General features: G+C 43.2%; 1 protein-coding gene across 2 annotated transcripts in view; it reads right to left on the bottom strand.

The window, feature by feature from the left end:
* Positions 1–15,413, bottom strand: part of DMRT1 (doublesex and mab-3 related transcription factor 1) — a 130,627-nt gene that overhangs the window by 37,889 nt on the left and 77,325 nt on the right. The window lies entirely within an intron of this gene.

Raw genomic sequence — 15,413 nt, 5'->3', positions numbered from 1 at the left:
CGTTCTCCATCTCTGAGAGCCACCGCTGCCTCTAGGGATGCAATCTGCAGATGAGGACCTGATGTGGGCTGGGGTCTCTGTGCTGGAGAGTTAGGAAGGTAAGTAATCAGCAAAGACCAGAATTGAGGCAGTAAGACATGAAAACATACAACATACTCCATTCATTTTACACACACTGACCCACCAAATCTCATCAAGAAGAGACATTTAGAGACATAAAACCCTTCAATAGTATTAGTGACCGAACGTAGTCTCCCTGCCAAAACTACTGAAGCCTAGCTCCCAATGTGACTGTATTTGGAGACAGGGCCTTTAGGGAGATAACTGGGGTTAAATGAGGTCATACTCTCTAAGACTACTGTCCTTATAAGAAGAAAAGAGACCAGAGTTCACATTCCATTCTCTCTCTGTGTGTGTCTGTCTCCACACACACACAGGAAAAGCCATGTTAGGACATACGACAGCAGTCTACAACCCAGGAGAGAAGCCTTACCGGAAAGCAACTCTTGACTGCACCTTGATCTTGGAATTCCAGCCTCCAGACTGTGAGAAAATAAATTTCTGTTGTTGGGGCCACCTAGTCTGTGCCTTTTTGTTACGGCGGCCTGACTAGACTAATTGAAATAGTATTAGCATAAAACGGGAAAATAACACGGCCTGGACTGCTCAATGTCCATATGCACCACATTCCTCTCACTGCATAGAGGAGGTTCTACTCATTACATTCGTATGCTGAATTCAAAGAACTGGAGACTTAATGAAATGAGACAGAACAGATATTTCACTCTGAAAATCTTGTGGTTTAATAGTCTTTCTTGGTCCTGTAATAGTTTTTGAACTAAAAATAAACCAAGTCCCTCCATATAATGGAATGTTACTTGACTACAAAAAGAAGTGAAGCTCTGATACAGGCTACAACATGGACAAACCCAGAAAATATTATGCTAAATGAAAGAAGTCAGACACAAAAGACCACATAGTCTATGATCCCATTTATACAAAAAGTCCAGAATAGGCAAATTCATAGAGACAGAAAGTAAACTAGTATTTTGGCAGGGGCTGGGAGGGAGGTAGAAATGGGAGTGATATGGGGATTGTTTTGGGGATGATGGAAATGTTCTGGAATTAGATAGCGGTGATGGTTCCATAGCTTTGTTAGTATACTAAAATCCACTGAATTATACATTTTAAAATGACTAATTTTATGATATGTGAATTATATTTTAATAAAGCCATTATAAAAACAAACAAACAAATAAACAGGGCTGGGCACAATGGCTTATGCCTGTAATCCCAGTGCTTTGCGAGGCTGAAAACAGGAGGGCCACTTGAGGCCCAGAGTTTAAGACCAGCCTAGGCAACATAGCAAGAACCTGTGTCTACAAAAAAATTTTTTAAATAAAAAAATAGCCAGGTGTGGTGCTGCGCACCTGCAGTCCTATCTAGTTGAGAGGCTGAGGCAGGAGCATCACTTGAGCCAAGGAGTGCAAGGCTACAGTGAGCTATTATCACGCCACTGCACTCTGGCTTGGGTAACAGACAGAGACCCTGTCTCTAAAAAACAAATAAAACAATCAAGCTCCATTCTACCTCTACAGCTATGTGATAACAAAGGTGAAGCATGCCTGGAAAAGGTTCCATATTTGGAGCATTTATCGAGAATCTGACTGTAATCCTGGTTTCTCTAACTTGAGAAGAAAACACCCTCTTGGTTTACGAGGAAGACTTCAACCAGGTCTTGAATAAGGTCAAGACGGCTAGGCACACAGCTACTCCATCCCACACCCTACAGAGGCACAGAGGCAAGGCTGTTCTGCAGATAGGAAGGGAAGGGAGGTGTCCCTAAGACTGCTGACCTTTCGCTATCACTGCAGCCACGCCTTCTCTCATGGTTCAGCTCCCAGAGCATTATGCGAGGCCCAGACACTAACTGGCACTCAATGAATTTCTCACTTGTTTACTGATGGAGCCATCAGTTTACATCCCGGGGGGATTTAAAGAAAGAGACACTGAGGAACTGGCCCTGCAGAAGAGCTTTAAGAGTCACCGTTTGGCCTGGCACAACCAAGGGGACAACGGAACAAAATGCATGAAAAGTATAAATTTCCATTTTCATTCTGAACAGCAGTGGATTAACTTTCATTTACCACATACCAATGTGTCTAGCCTATAAAATAGAAAGTAAGAAATAATAGGCCGGGCGCGGTGGCTCATGCCTGTAATCCCAGCACTTTGGGAGGCCGAGAGGTCAGGAGATCGAGATCATCCTGGCTAATACAGTGAAACCCCGTCTCTACTAAAAATACAAAAAAAAAAAAAATTAGCCGGGCGTGGTGGCGGGCACCCGTAGTCCCAGCTACTCAGGAGGCTGAGGCAGGAGAATGGTTTGAGCCCGGGAAGCGGAGCTTGCAATGAGCCAAGATCATGCCACTGCACTCCAGCCTGGGTGACAGAGCGAGACTCCGTCAAAAAACAAAAAAGGGAAAGGAAAAGGAAAGGAAATTCTTTTGACCTTTCTGGACCTATGTATCACCCAAACAGAAGAAGAAATAATATGTTAACATGTTCAAGGATAAACTACAATCCAGAAACTTGTCACCAAAAAATTACTAAACAACATCAACCGAAATAAGACCTTTCCAAGCATGATTAGCATTGCTCTCTTGTACTATTTTTGTAGAAATAAAAATGATACTCTGGAGGCTGAGGCAGGAGGATCACTTGAGCCTAGGAGCTTGAGTCCAGCCTGGGCAACATAGTGAGATCCTCATCTCAAAAAAAGAAAAAAGCTGAAACCACCCTTAGAATTGCTGAACATGCTTAGAGAAGGTACTGCGCTCCTTTGTGGACTTTCCATTTTTGCCTTCTATCCCAGGGTGTTTCAGAGAAGACACAGATGAAGTACGAGGTTGTCAGATTTAGCAAATAAAAATACAGGATGCTGAATTAAATTTAGGCCGGGCATGGTGACTCATGCCTGTAATCCTAACACTTTAGGAGGGTGAGGCAGGTAGATCACTTGAGATCAGGAGTTTGAGACCAGCCTGGCCAACATAGCGAAACCCCATCTGTACTAAAAATACAAAAAATTAGCCAGGCTTGGTAGCATGCGCCTGTAGTCTCAGCTACTCAGGAGGGTGAGGCACAAGAATCTCTTGAACCTGGGAGGTGGAGGTTGCAGTGAACCAAGATCACACCACTGCACTCCAGCCAGGGTGACAGAGACTCTGTCTCCAAAAATAAATAAATAAATAAAAATAAATAAATAAAATTTAAATTTCAGAAACAATTCTTAGTATAATAAAATATTCATATAACATGCTTATACTAAACATTTGTTGTTGTACATGTTAAACTTAAATTTAACTGAGTGTCCTATATTTTATCGCTAAATCTTAATAAAGTGATTGCACGTGTTGGGCCGACCACCCTGGCAAAAACAAACTACTGGGCTGATTTGGGGACAGTCTCTCCTTCTCCAGGAGTCAATGCCAATGGAAAGCTTCCGGCTCCTCTACTGCCCCTAGAGGTCAAGTGCCATACGCCTGTGATTGTTTCCTTTGCTGCTTCAGGAAGCTCAAACCTGGCTCAGGTTAATCATCTCTAGTAAGAAGACACTGCAACTAAGAGGCAAAAGGTATGGCTGGGAAGGATATGTTAACCTCTGCATTTCAAGTGAGGAAATCCCTAACCCAGATTTTATGCAAGTATACAAGGGGGAGAGATACTGGATTCAATGTAGAGCCAGGTGTTTAAAGACCACAAAATTATTCTCCTAACAATCCTGCTACACTTAACAGAGAATTTAAAAATATGTGTGTTAAGCAGATGATTATGGGACTGCAGAGCTGGCTGTTGTCTCTGAATATTACTTTTTTATGGAGCTCATTTTTAATATCGGCATTTTCAGCGTGAATGTAAATAAACCTGATCATGCAATAAATTCAGTGTGCTCTTTTATTTTGCAGATTTAAGCTAAAACACCATCAATCTCTTGGAAGCAGCATCTTTCAGTATAACACTAGGCAGCACTAGGATTTTGACACCCACTAAAAAAATTAATAAAGAAACCACTGACTTCACAGACCTCCCCAAGCAGATGTGCTCAACAAGACAGGCAAGATGCTCCACAATGGGTGGCAACAGTTGGATGGGTTTCTCCTCTTTGCCCTCCTATCAAAGGGGCATTCCAGTGTACCACAATACTCCCAGGAAAAAGTGTTCCAAGTTTTCATAAGAAACAATGGCAAATATGATCGCTTCACACACAGCAAAATCAAAGCTGCTTCTAAACTGAAATAGCCATCTACTCTAGTTCCCCCCGAAGATTCCATTTATGCCAATTTCAATGGACAACAGTTTGGAAGGTACATAAAATCTGGTCACCATTCTTTATACCAGGAAGCACATTTGGAACCTGACCTCAGCATCTATTGTATACCCTGTGTATATGGGCAAGATGGGAAGTATATGCCTATATATAAATATAAATACATATAAAGCTAACTTTCAGTGTTCAGAAAACAAAAGCTATCCCCATATAACAGCCAAATTCTGACATAACTCAATTTGGACACCTCATCTGGTGTGCACTGCACTCATTCCTAGTGTAAACCCCACCGCGCCGGGCAATGATATACTGTAATGTCACATCGCAATCTGGATTTACTATAAAGGGCCGCTGACGAGCTTCAAAGCAGTAAACATTGCAGCGAGGTGTATTTCACACTGAGCTGGTTTTTATGAAGAACACTTCACCGCCCAGGCACGGCACCTGAATGATGAATGGTGAAAGATGCATGACAAGCTTCATCATTGTTTGTAAATCTTAACTGTTCCTGCTCACTAACTCTGGAGGCAATTTTCAAAGACAGCGGCCGACAGAAGGACAGCACAGCTTTCCTGAAGGTTATTCAAGTTGTACTTGGCCTGGGCCGTGCCGCTGAAGAGGCAAGCAGGGAAAATAAACTCCAGAAGTACTCCACACCATCCCTGAAAAAAATCGCTAGGGCCCTGTGGATTCAGGTCAGATTCAAATGAGGAAGTCTTATGAGTGATGGTGCTGGAAGCTCTAACCCAACTGGCTACTGTCACATCCAAGGAGGGCCCAACAGACACACGCCAGTTCTCCAGGATGTTTAAATACAAATGGTCCCTAAATGAGTAACAGAAACTGGCCAACTTGATCTGTGATGTGCCCACAAGAGATTTGGGTCCCGCTACTGAGCAGGCAGGGAGGGAACTCACTGTCACACCTGAATCCCATGAAGATAACATCAGCATTGAAAACATATGTTTCAAAACATATGTTTTCAAACAATGTTTTCTAGTAATTGTGTTCAACCTGGCTACGTCAGAGCATTTAGGAATTCCTAACATGTAGTTTCCAGAGCTTCTCTCTCTCTCTCTCTCTCTCTCTCTCTCTCTCTCTCTCTCTCTCTCTCTCTCTCTCTCTCTCTCTCTCTCTCCTCTCTCTCTCTCTCCTCTCTCTCTCTCTCTCCCTCCCTCCCTCCCCCTCCCTCTCTCCCTCTCCCTCTCCCTCTCTCTCTCCCCCTGCATCTTCTCTAGGCTACAATTTTTAGCCAAAATGAAAACCTCTGTGTAGTTGCTCTGTGTACTGAATCTATAGCTTTTAAAGAATAAATTAAAGACGTAAAAGCAACCTCATGATAAGCTACTGACAGACTAGATGAAGATTAAATACCCTCTTCCTCAAAAATTACCTGAGGAAAACTGCCAGGCCTCTTAGTCACAGTAATTTAACAATAAAATAACAAGTAGAATATGTCATCACTTAACAGCTGATGCCCACAGGGAAAAAAGAGAATAAATATTTTTGAAAGTAGTTCATTGTGTTTCTACTTGCACTTATGATTTCAAAGCTAATCACTAGTCATTTAATTTTGTGATTTCTGCCCTTATCAAATATCAACCCTTCCACTTGACTCTCTCTTATTAAATAAAAGGAAAATTCAAATATAACCACAAAATTAAAAGTGACTTTACTGTGCTTATAAAGGTATCTTAAAAGTCTGTACTGAGCTTTGGGAATAGCCATGTAAAGAGAAATACCACACCTGATATGCCGAAGGGTTTAAGTTTGCTTTTGAGTTTTTAACTATGACACAAACGTGCTACTGAAAGACACCCCCAGATGGGGGCATTTCTGCATAAGGCATGTGCTAACAGAGCAGGTTTTGGAATTTCATCATTACAGCTAAAGAAATTGCATCCACGCCTTTAGTCCCTGCAAATAGAATATTCTCAAGTGCATTCTCAACCCCAGTCACAGCCCATTTCCTTGAAAATACTTAAGACAGGAGGGTGCTAGACTGTAGCCCAGTGAGGCCTTAGATAAACGGCATCATCACTGAGTTTCAGTTCCTCCATGTGCCACACAGGAACAGGACCCCTCCTCTCCCCTACCTAACAGGCATTGTCTCTATGCTTCAATATCCTCATCTGTAAAATGGGGATAATAGCATTATTCAGAGAATTAAATGAGTTACACACAGAGTGGTCAGACATTGTCTTACAGACACTGGAGGAGCTGGACATGTGTTTGTAAGGGAAGAAAAAGAAAAGGAAGGAAATGAACAGAAAAACACAGGATATACTAGACGAAAGGGCGCCCAGGAAAGTGATTCAGGATCTGAGTTCGTAGGTTGGCTCCTCCTCTTAAACACTAGCAACAAGGCTTAGAGGAAGTCAGGGCACTCTGCCTGCACACCCACCCTCTGTTAAGTGTGAATACGGAATAAGCACCTCTGACCCTCCAGCGAGGCTGCATTCTTAATCAAAACACCAGTTGCATATAAAGAACTAAGTCCCTAAAATTCAAGTTTTCCAAAGGGAAGATTCTACATGGCATAAATCCAAGATGTCTGTGGCCTGGGGACAGTACCCCATGTTTGTTGGTGTCTGATTTATTTCACTGAATGCCTCACTGGAATATCCAACTCCAGGTAGATGAGGAATGAACAGAAAAGATTCCACAGTTGGTTTCTTACTCATTTAAGAAACGACAAACCATCCCGGGAGTCATCTGAGAACACTGCACAATGGCAGGCACCTGGAGGAGTACAAAGCTGACCCTCCGTGTGCGCACACACCCTGATAATTCTTGCTAACGTGCTGCAGTGAATGGACCTTATCCTTACATGAGTGAGTCTGACCTCCCTGAGGTAGGCCCCTGGGAAGTGCCTGCTATTTCCAGACTACAGCCTGGAGGAGGTCTTGTCAAATGGCAGTGCTTTACACAGAGGACACGTTGCTCTCAATCTTGCCCACAGTTTGCCTTGTGGGGTGCTCTTTGTATGGAGAAAGAGAAAGATTTGAAGGAAAGACAGAAATCTGCTTGTCCTCATCCAACAGCATGTCAGCTTGCTTCTGTACTATCCTTTAGGCATAAAGGGACCTGCTGGTGTTCTTCACATTCCCTGTAAAGCACCGGTGTGTTTTACTTGGCAAACATATCGTAAGTTTAATATATTAAAAATACATCTTTAAAGCTGCCATTTCCAAATGTTTATTATCTGCTTAAAATTAGTATGCTCCATCTTCCTCACTCTGCAGACCATGATGTCTAGCTAATTTCAAGAATCATGAGGCCGGGCGCGGTGGCTCAAGCCTGTAATCCCAGCACTTTGGGAGGCCGAGACGGGCGGATCACGAGGTCAGGAGATCGAGACCATCCTGGCTAACACGGTGAAACCCCGTCTCTACTAAAAATACAAAAACTAGCCGGACGAGGTGGCGGGCGCCTGTAGTCCCAGCTACTGGGGAGGCTGAGGCAGGAGAATGGCGGGAACCCGGGAGGCGGAGCTTGCAGTGAGCTGAGATCCGGCCACTGCACTCCAGCCCGGGCGACAGAGCGAGACTCCGTCTCAAAAAAAAAAAAAAAAAAAAAAAAAAAAAGAATCATGATACACATATGCTTAGGCCTCCTTAATGACAGTAATCATTTTCATTTGTACAGCCCACTGCCAGGCACCTGCTGAAATAGAAAGATACATAAGCCATGGTAAAAGATCTACATAACAAGAATAGGAGAGTTGACAGATTCTGCCATACTTTTACATAATTCCTTATGTGATCCATATATATAAAAGTAGATACATCTGTTATTATTGTTTTCCACTTTTCAGATGTAACTGAAGCTCTAAGGGATTGATCAGGCCAGGCGCAGAAGCTCACGTCTGTAATCCCAGCACTGTGGGAGGTTGAGGCGGGCAGATCACTTGAGGTCAGGAGTTCGAGACTAGCCTGGCCGACATGGAGAAACCCCGTCTCTACTAAAAATACAAAAGTTAGCTGAGTGTGGTGGTGCACACCTGTAATCCCAGCTACTCAGGAGGCTGAGGTAGAATTGCTTGAACCTGGGAAGCAGAGGTTGCAGTGAGCCGAGATCATGCCATTGCACTCCAGCCTGGCAGACAGAGCCAGACTCTATGTAAAAAAAAAAAAAAAAAAAAAAAGAAAGAGAGAGAGGCTGATCATTTTATTACTGGCTCCAGAGCTGGGGACCTGAGCAAGACCTCGTCTCCTGGGATAGCTCCGACGCCCTTCCATTCACTGGCCTTGTTGCCACTGAAAGCCCCACTTACTTCTCTGTTCCAAGTTAAAGCTGAGAACAAAATGGTCACATAAGGAAAATAGATTTACCTACAAAGTGCTCTTTTCTTTGAAATTTAGCAAATAATAAGTCATTTCTAAAGTGTCAAGTTTAAATTAAACTCAACATTTTCTAAACGTTGCATAAAACAGTCAGCTTTCCTTAAAGCAGAGAAAGACAAGGGCTGATGTTTTTCTCTCCTACTGGCTGAGAAATACAGCTCAGGGCAGGATGCACACACAACAAACACAGCCCTCCGAGTCCTTGCCCCACTGTCCTTCATACCAGAGCCAAACTCTACAACATTTCGAAAGCATCATTTTCCCTTACAAGAAGAGCTATGTGAAATGCCCACTTAGCCCTCGCAGGAAAAACTGGGGAAAGTCATGATAACACCTGCCATCTTTTACCTGTATTTTGTGATTACTGAGCTTGTTTGCACATCAGACACCATTTCATCCTCACAATACTGGCGCGGCCTCCACAAAGCCAACATCCTCACACTCTCTCAGCAGGTAGGGAAACCGAGGCTCTCAGGGAAGCATCTGGTACTGCCACATAACCTGCTAAGTCATGGGTCCCATTCAGATTCCACATACAGAATTCTCTACCACCCCACATGGCCACTTGTCACAGAATGTCGCCTCACCTCACATAAAGGGCACCTTTGGCATTCTGGATCAAGAGCAAGTAGATCTGAGGGTGCTCCCAACAGAGGGAAGAACCTCAGTGTTCTCACCCGCAAACTGGGGAGGTGCAGCCAGATGACCTTTTCCTAGAAGTCCAACTCTGATGTGCAGCATTAAGCAAGTCCACTCCCTGAGGTGCAAGCTACCCATTTTGCATGCAGTCCTGGTCATTATGAAGGACAGGCCTATGGTTATCAGTGAAATCAGGTACTGCTAGACTCCCTGGTCCACGGCATTGTTAATGACAAATGGATTCGAAGAGTCGTATTTGGGAGCAGAGAGGCTACTGCAAGCTGCTCACTCATCACAGAGGAGCATGAAGCCTTCCTCCATGGAGCCCATCACTGCCGGTGGCCATCTGACCTTTGGGTAAAATGTAGATGCTCTGCACTTGCTTCATGGAGCTGCTGGCAGCCTCTATGTGTTACATGAGTAATAGATGAACACTCCATGATCTGTAAGAAGCACCTCAAATGTTTCTTTCTCCTGAAAAGAGTGCAGCTTGGATGTGAAGGAAGGCTGAGGTTGCATGGGAGGCTGCCACTCTGAGTCGGAACCAAAAGAAATAAGGCACCATTTCTTTTTTTTTTTTTTTTTTGAGACGAAGTCTTGCTCTGTCTCTCACGCTGGAGTGCAGTGGTGCGATCTCAGCTCACTGCAAGCTCCGCCTCCCGGGTTCAAGCCATTCTCCTGGAAATAAGGCACCATTTCTAACTTTTAAACCAAGATCACAAAATAAATAGACAAACATATCTAAGTGTATTACCTTCACCATCTGAAACCTAAACCTTATTGCAGGTGTTGGCCAACCATGTACTCCAGCAACTTATACTCAAGAATTCAACATGCAGAGAATGATGTCTGTTCTCAGATGTGCAGTGCCACCCACCTCTAGACAGAGGTGCGTCTGTTAAAACAGAGGGGCTGCTGCAGAGATGTCTCTTCATCCCCAGTTGGGGAAGCATCATTTCAAAGCTGTTCCCACCATCACTTCCCGAACAGCTTGCATCTGTTACGATGAAGCGGCCACACTCAGATAAGCCAACCTTCCATGTGGGCACTAGACAAGTGACCTTCAAACTGTCTATGGAGGGGGAGGGGCCTGCTTTAATTTTTTTGTTTTTCCAGTTTCCAACCCACCGTGGTCTGGTACTTTGGCAAAATACAATAAAAATGAATTACTAGAGCCCCCCAAACTTTTTTCTTGTCCAGGTACAGTGGCTTACACCTATAATCCCAGCATTTTAGGAGGCTGAGGTGGGAGGATCGCATGAGCCCAGGAGTTCAAGACCAGCCTGGGCAATATGGCAAAACTCTGTCTCTACCAAAAAAAAAAAAAAAAAATGTACTGAGCATTGTGGTGCTCACCTGTAGTCCTAGCTACCCGGGAGGCTGAAGTGGGAGGATCACCTGAGCCTGGGAGGTTGAGGCTGTAGCGAGCTATGACTGCACCCCTGGATGCTTGCCTGTGCTACAAAGCTGGAGGGCTGTGTCGTGATGCAGTGCTGGATGCAGTGTGGGTCTCAGGGTCTCGCTCTGTCACCCAGGCTGGAGTGCAATGGTGTGATCATAGCTCACTGCAGCCTGAAACCCCTGGGCTCCAGTGATCTTCCTGCCTCACACTCCCAAGTAGTCAAGCAGTCAGAACTACAGGTGTGTCCCACCAAACCCAGCTAATTTTTTTTTAATTTTTTTTGTAGAGATGGGGTCTCACTATGTTGCTCATGCTGGAAACTATTTTTTTTAAATAAAAAACAAGTGTTGGCAAGGATGTGGAGAAATTGGAACCCTCATATATTATGGTAAGAATGTAAAACGATGCAGCTGCTGTGAAAAACAGTAACGTGTTCCTCAAAAATTAAATACAGACTTACCATAGGACCCAGCGATTCCACTTCTAGGCATATACCCAGAAGAAGTGAAATCAGACATTCAAACAAAGACTTGTACACAAACGTTCAAAGCGGCACTATTCATATTAGCCAAAAGGTGTAAACAACCCAATATCCGATGAAAGGCTAAACAAAATGTGATCTATCTATCCATACTATGGAATGATACTGAGCCACAAACAGGAATGAAATACTCATCTATATGACAGCGTAGCTGAATCAGGAAAACATTTAAGTTACGCGAAGCAAGACACAAAAGGCTACATATGAGATTCCATTCCAGGATAGGCAAATCCATAGAGACAGAAAGCTGATTAGTGATTACCAGGGGGCTGGAGGAGGGAAGATGGGGGGTTTCCTTTTGGGGTGATAAAAGTGCCTTGGAACCAGATAGAGGTGATGGTTGCCCAACTCTGTGAATGTACCAAATGCCACTGAATTGTACACTTTAATTATGGTTCATCATGTTAGGTGGATTTTACCTCAATAAAAAATGGGCTACTAGAAAAATGAAAGACAAAAAATATAAGCCCCAATATTTTATTAGACTCAACAGACAAAACCGCTCTATCAAATTGCTGTGAAGTTTGCTTCCTCTCTATTTCTCATCTCCCCTCTTAGACAAGCAACAAAGCACTCCCAGACCCACATCAGACCACGGTCCCCACTCTGCAGACCCTTGGATCCCACCCTACCTGGCTTGCTCAGGGTCACCCCTACAGCAATTGTGACCCCACGCACTCCGTGTATCCACAAATTCTTCCTCTGTTGGGATCACCTCATCAGCATACAAGCCTATTACAAAATCTCTCTTCTTTAAAGAAAGAGCCAAGGCCCTTCCTTGAACTCACTTCCCCATGGGTTGATGCCCCATCCCACTATTCCTCTTACAGCAAAACTCCTGAAGAGCTGCCTGTATTCACTGCCCCAGTTCTTCTCTCCCATGCACTCCTGAATACGCAAGCAGGCTTTGGTTCTCACCTCCCACCAAAGTGGCCACTAAGGAGTTCATTGATCACTTCCAACTTGCAAGAGCCGACGGTCGATTCCAGTCCTCCTCTCATTTGACCTATCAGCACTCTTTGGCTCTCATTAAAATCCTTTCATTTGGCTTCTAAGGCACCACTCACCCACAGTTTCCCTCCTGCCTCACAGGCTGCTCCTCCTCCCTCTTTTCTTTGCTAGTCCTCCTCATCTACAAGGCCATAAACACTGGAGACATGCAGGACTCAGTCCTTGTCCCTTTTTCTACACCTACATTCATCTCTCCAAATGATCTCATCACATTGACTTCAAATAACACCTATGCACTGAACCCCCAAATCTTCATCTCCAGCAGAGATATTTCCCCTCCACCACAGATTCCACACATCCAACTCCTGATCAACAATCCACTTGGGTGGTTCATGGACATCTCAAACTTAACACATGCAAAGTTAAACTCGTAATGCACACAAACTTGTTTCTCCCATAGTCTTCTTTACCTCAGTAATTGGAAACTCCAATCTTCCATTTGGTCAGGTCAAAAATTAAGGAGACATCCTTTGCTCCTCTCTTCCTGTCCAATCCAAAGCCCAACAGCAAATCTTGTTGGTTCTATCTTCAAAATATATCCAGAATGCGAACACCCATCATCACCACCATGCTCCCACCCTCACTCAGCCACCATCTTCTTTTGCCAGAATTACTGCCATCACCTTCTAACTGGTCTCTCAGCTTCCACCCTTGCATCCCTATAGTCTATAAGAAAATAGTCCTTAGGGTGATCATTTAAAAGCACAAGACAGACAAATCAACCTGTGCTTGAACCCTCCTATGGCTCCCCATCTCACTTGAAATAAAAGTCTAATTGTTTGCAATAGCTTACAAAGACCTGCATGATCTGACTCCACCATCTCTCTGATCTACCCACTTAACATTTTTCAGGATAAGGGAAGAAGGAATGGCTCCTATCCTTTTACAAAAAAAAGCATTAAAAAGCAGTAACATGACAAAAAGAAAACGTTCCCTGTAAAATTCCTCCCCACCCCCTGCCCAATATCCAATTTTTTTCATGTTGCCAGCTTTAGCAAATCCAGAGGAAGACACTGAACTTGGACTCATTTTTTTAGATGATAGAGAAACTAAGCTTAAATTTATTTTTAAAGAAACTGAAGAAACATGGATTTAATGGGCAAATTTATACCTGAATAAGCCTTTAAAGACATTAAACCTACTGAAAACACTGTCTTTCAAGTTATTCAGACATCCCTATTTAGAATAAATAATAACTTATGTATTAACACAATCAACCAAAGGAACTTAAACTTGATGGATCTGCTAAATGTAACTGGTTATAAGCCAGCCTTTGCCAATATCTCACAAATGAATATACTGATGTCCGCATCCCCACCCATCATTTCCTCTCTCTAGCCTCAGCCCTGCCTCCCAGAAGGGCTAACATGCTCTCAAAGAACTCCCCACTGTGTCGATGCTGATAAAACTGAGGATCCAGTGTCCCGTGAGATGATCTTTGAGGTGTCCTTACTGACTTCCAAACACAATACTTCCTTTACCTTCGCACTTGCTTTGTAAAAATGCATGCAATATTAAAAAACCCAAAATAGCTCACATTTGGAAGACATTAAGCCACACTTCTTTTAAAACTTAGCTGGGATTTTGATTTTCTACGTATTTGTACACTCCTTCTCGAAGATAATTCCAAAGTAGATAGTGCTGAGATTTTACTGTAGTTCTTCCCGGCTCTCCTTTCTGAAGCTTGAGCCTCCTACTTAATTGTTAGTGGGTTAGCGGGGTACCAGGAATTTAAGCCTGGGGTCTCCTCACACACTACTCTTTCAAATAAACACATGGCCGGAAAAAAGTTATAAGAAATTGTAGGTGGTGTTCACCTATTCTTCTTTCCCTACAAGCGCTGGTACGGCTGGTCTTTTTCTTTCCTGGACTATAACCTCTTTCCTTCTGAGTCGCTTCCTTTTCTGCCATAAATACAAATGCCTACTGCTCCTCTCCAAATTCACTCCTCTCTGCTCTAATAAATTGCCTCTTATATTTTTGTCTTACTGCCTTGCTCTGAATTTACACCTTTGTCTCAGGAATGCCAACGCTTCTAAAAATATTCCATTATTCCTGGAGTAAGAAGCGCAGGCAATTTCTTCCTGAAAGTGGGTTTCATTCTTAATTCTTTAAACAAATGTTCCTTTAACTGCTTCATCCCCAAATTGTGCAGAGCCTCCATCAGACAAGCCAGTTAGGATTCTGACCTTTCATGCTTGTGCTCCCTTACAGGGCAAGCTGGGTTAAAAATAATACCAGATTCCTTTGGGAGGCCGAGACGGGTGGATCACGAGGTCAGGAGATCGAGACCATCCTGGCTAACACGGTGAAACCCTGTCTCTACTAAAAAAATTACAAAAAAAAAAAAAAACTAGCCAGGCGAGGTGGTGGGCACCTGTAGTCCCAGCTACTCGGGAGGCTGAGGCAGGAGAATGGCATAAACCCGGGAGGCGGAGCTTGCAGTGAGCAGAGATCCGCCCACTGTACTCCAGCCTGGGCGACAGAGCAAGACTCCGTCTCAAAAAAAATAATAATAATAATAATAATAATAGTAATACCAGATTCATTCATTCACTCAACCAACAAGTAACAAATAAAAGGCATCACAGCAGGTAAGAAGGTATAGAAAATGTGTTGTTTGTTCTTAGGGAGCTTATAAACAAACAAATACATAGACTCAAAAGCAGTATGAAAGAAGGACCTACGGGCACATATTATACAGCATGAATACTTATAAAACAGAGTTCTGCTTGTCCACTCCCAACAGAAAGTAATTCGTAATACAAGTGAAACTTCAATCAACAATGTGTGCTTCCACATCTCTGCAGCTCAAACTGTATAGGCTCCCGTGACCCATATATTTCATATTAATAGAAGTCCTTTATTTTATGTTAATATGGTAAATAAAGCATACCTTGCCAAGCTATTTTAGACTTTATGGCTCTGAATTTGGAAATCAAGGCATAGTTCTGATTCTCATTCTCTAAGTTCTCTAGAGAGTCAAGTTATTTAGAAAATGAACATATCCATTTACTTAGTACAGAGTAAGTTCTCCTAGATTGGTTTCTCTTCCAAGACACTCACTACTGCCCTGATTTCCACTTACTGCCTATTGTGTATGTTTCTCACTTTCCTACATCAAAAGAGGATACTTAACTATAA

This window comes from Rhinopithecus roxellana, chromosome 16 (assembly GCF_007565055.1).
Source record: "Rhinopithecus roxellana isolate Shanxi Qingling chromosome 16, ASM756505v1, whole genome shotgun sequence".
NCBI lineage: Eukaryota > Metazoa > Chordata > Mammalia > Primates > Cercopithecidae > Rhinopithecus > Rhinopithecus roxellana.
Note: the sequence above shows the minus strand (reverse complement) of the source record. Positions and strands in the feature narration are given on the sequence as shown.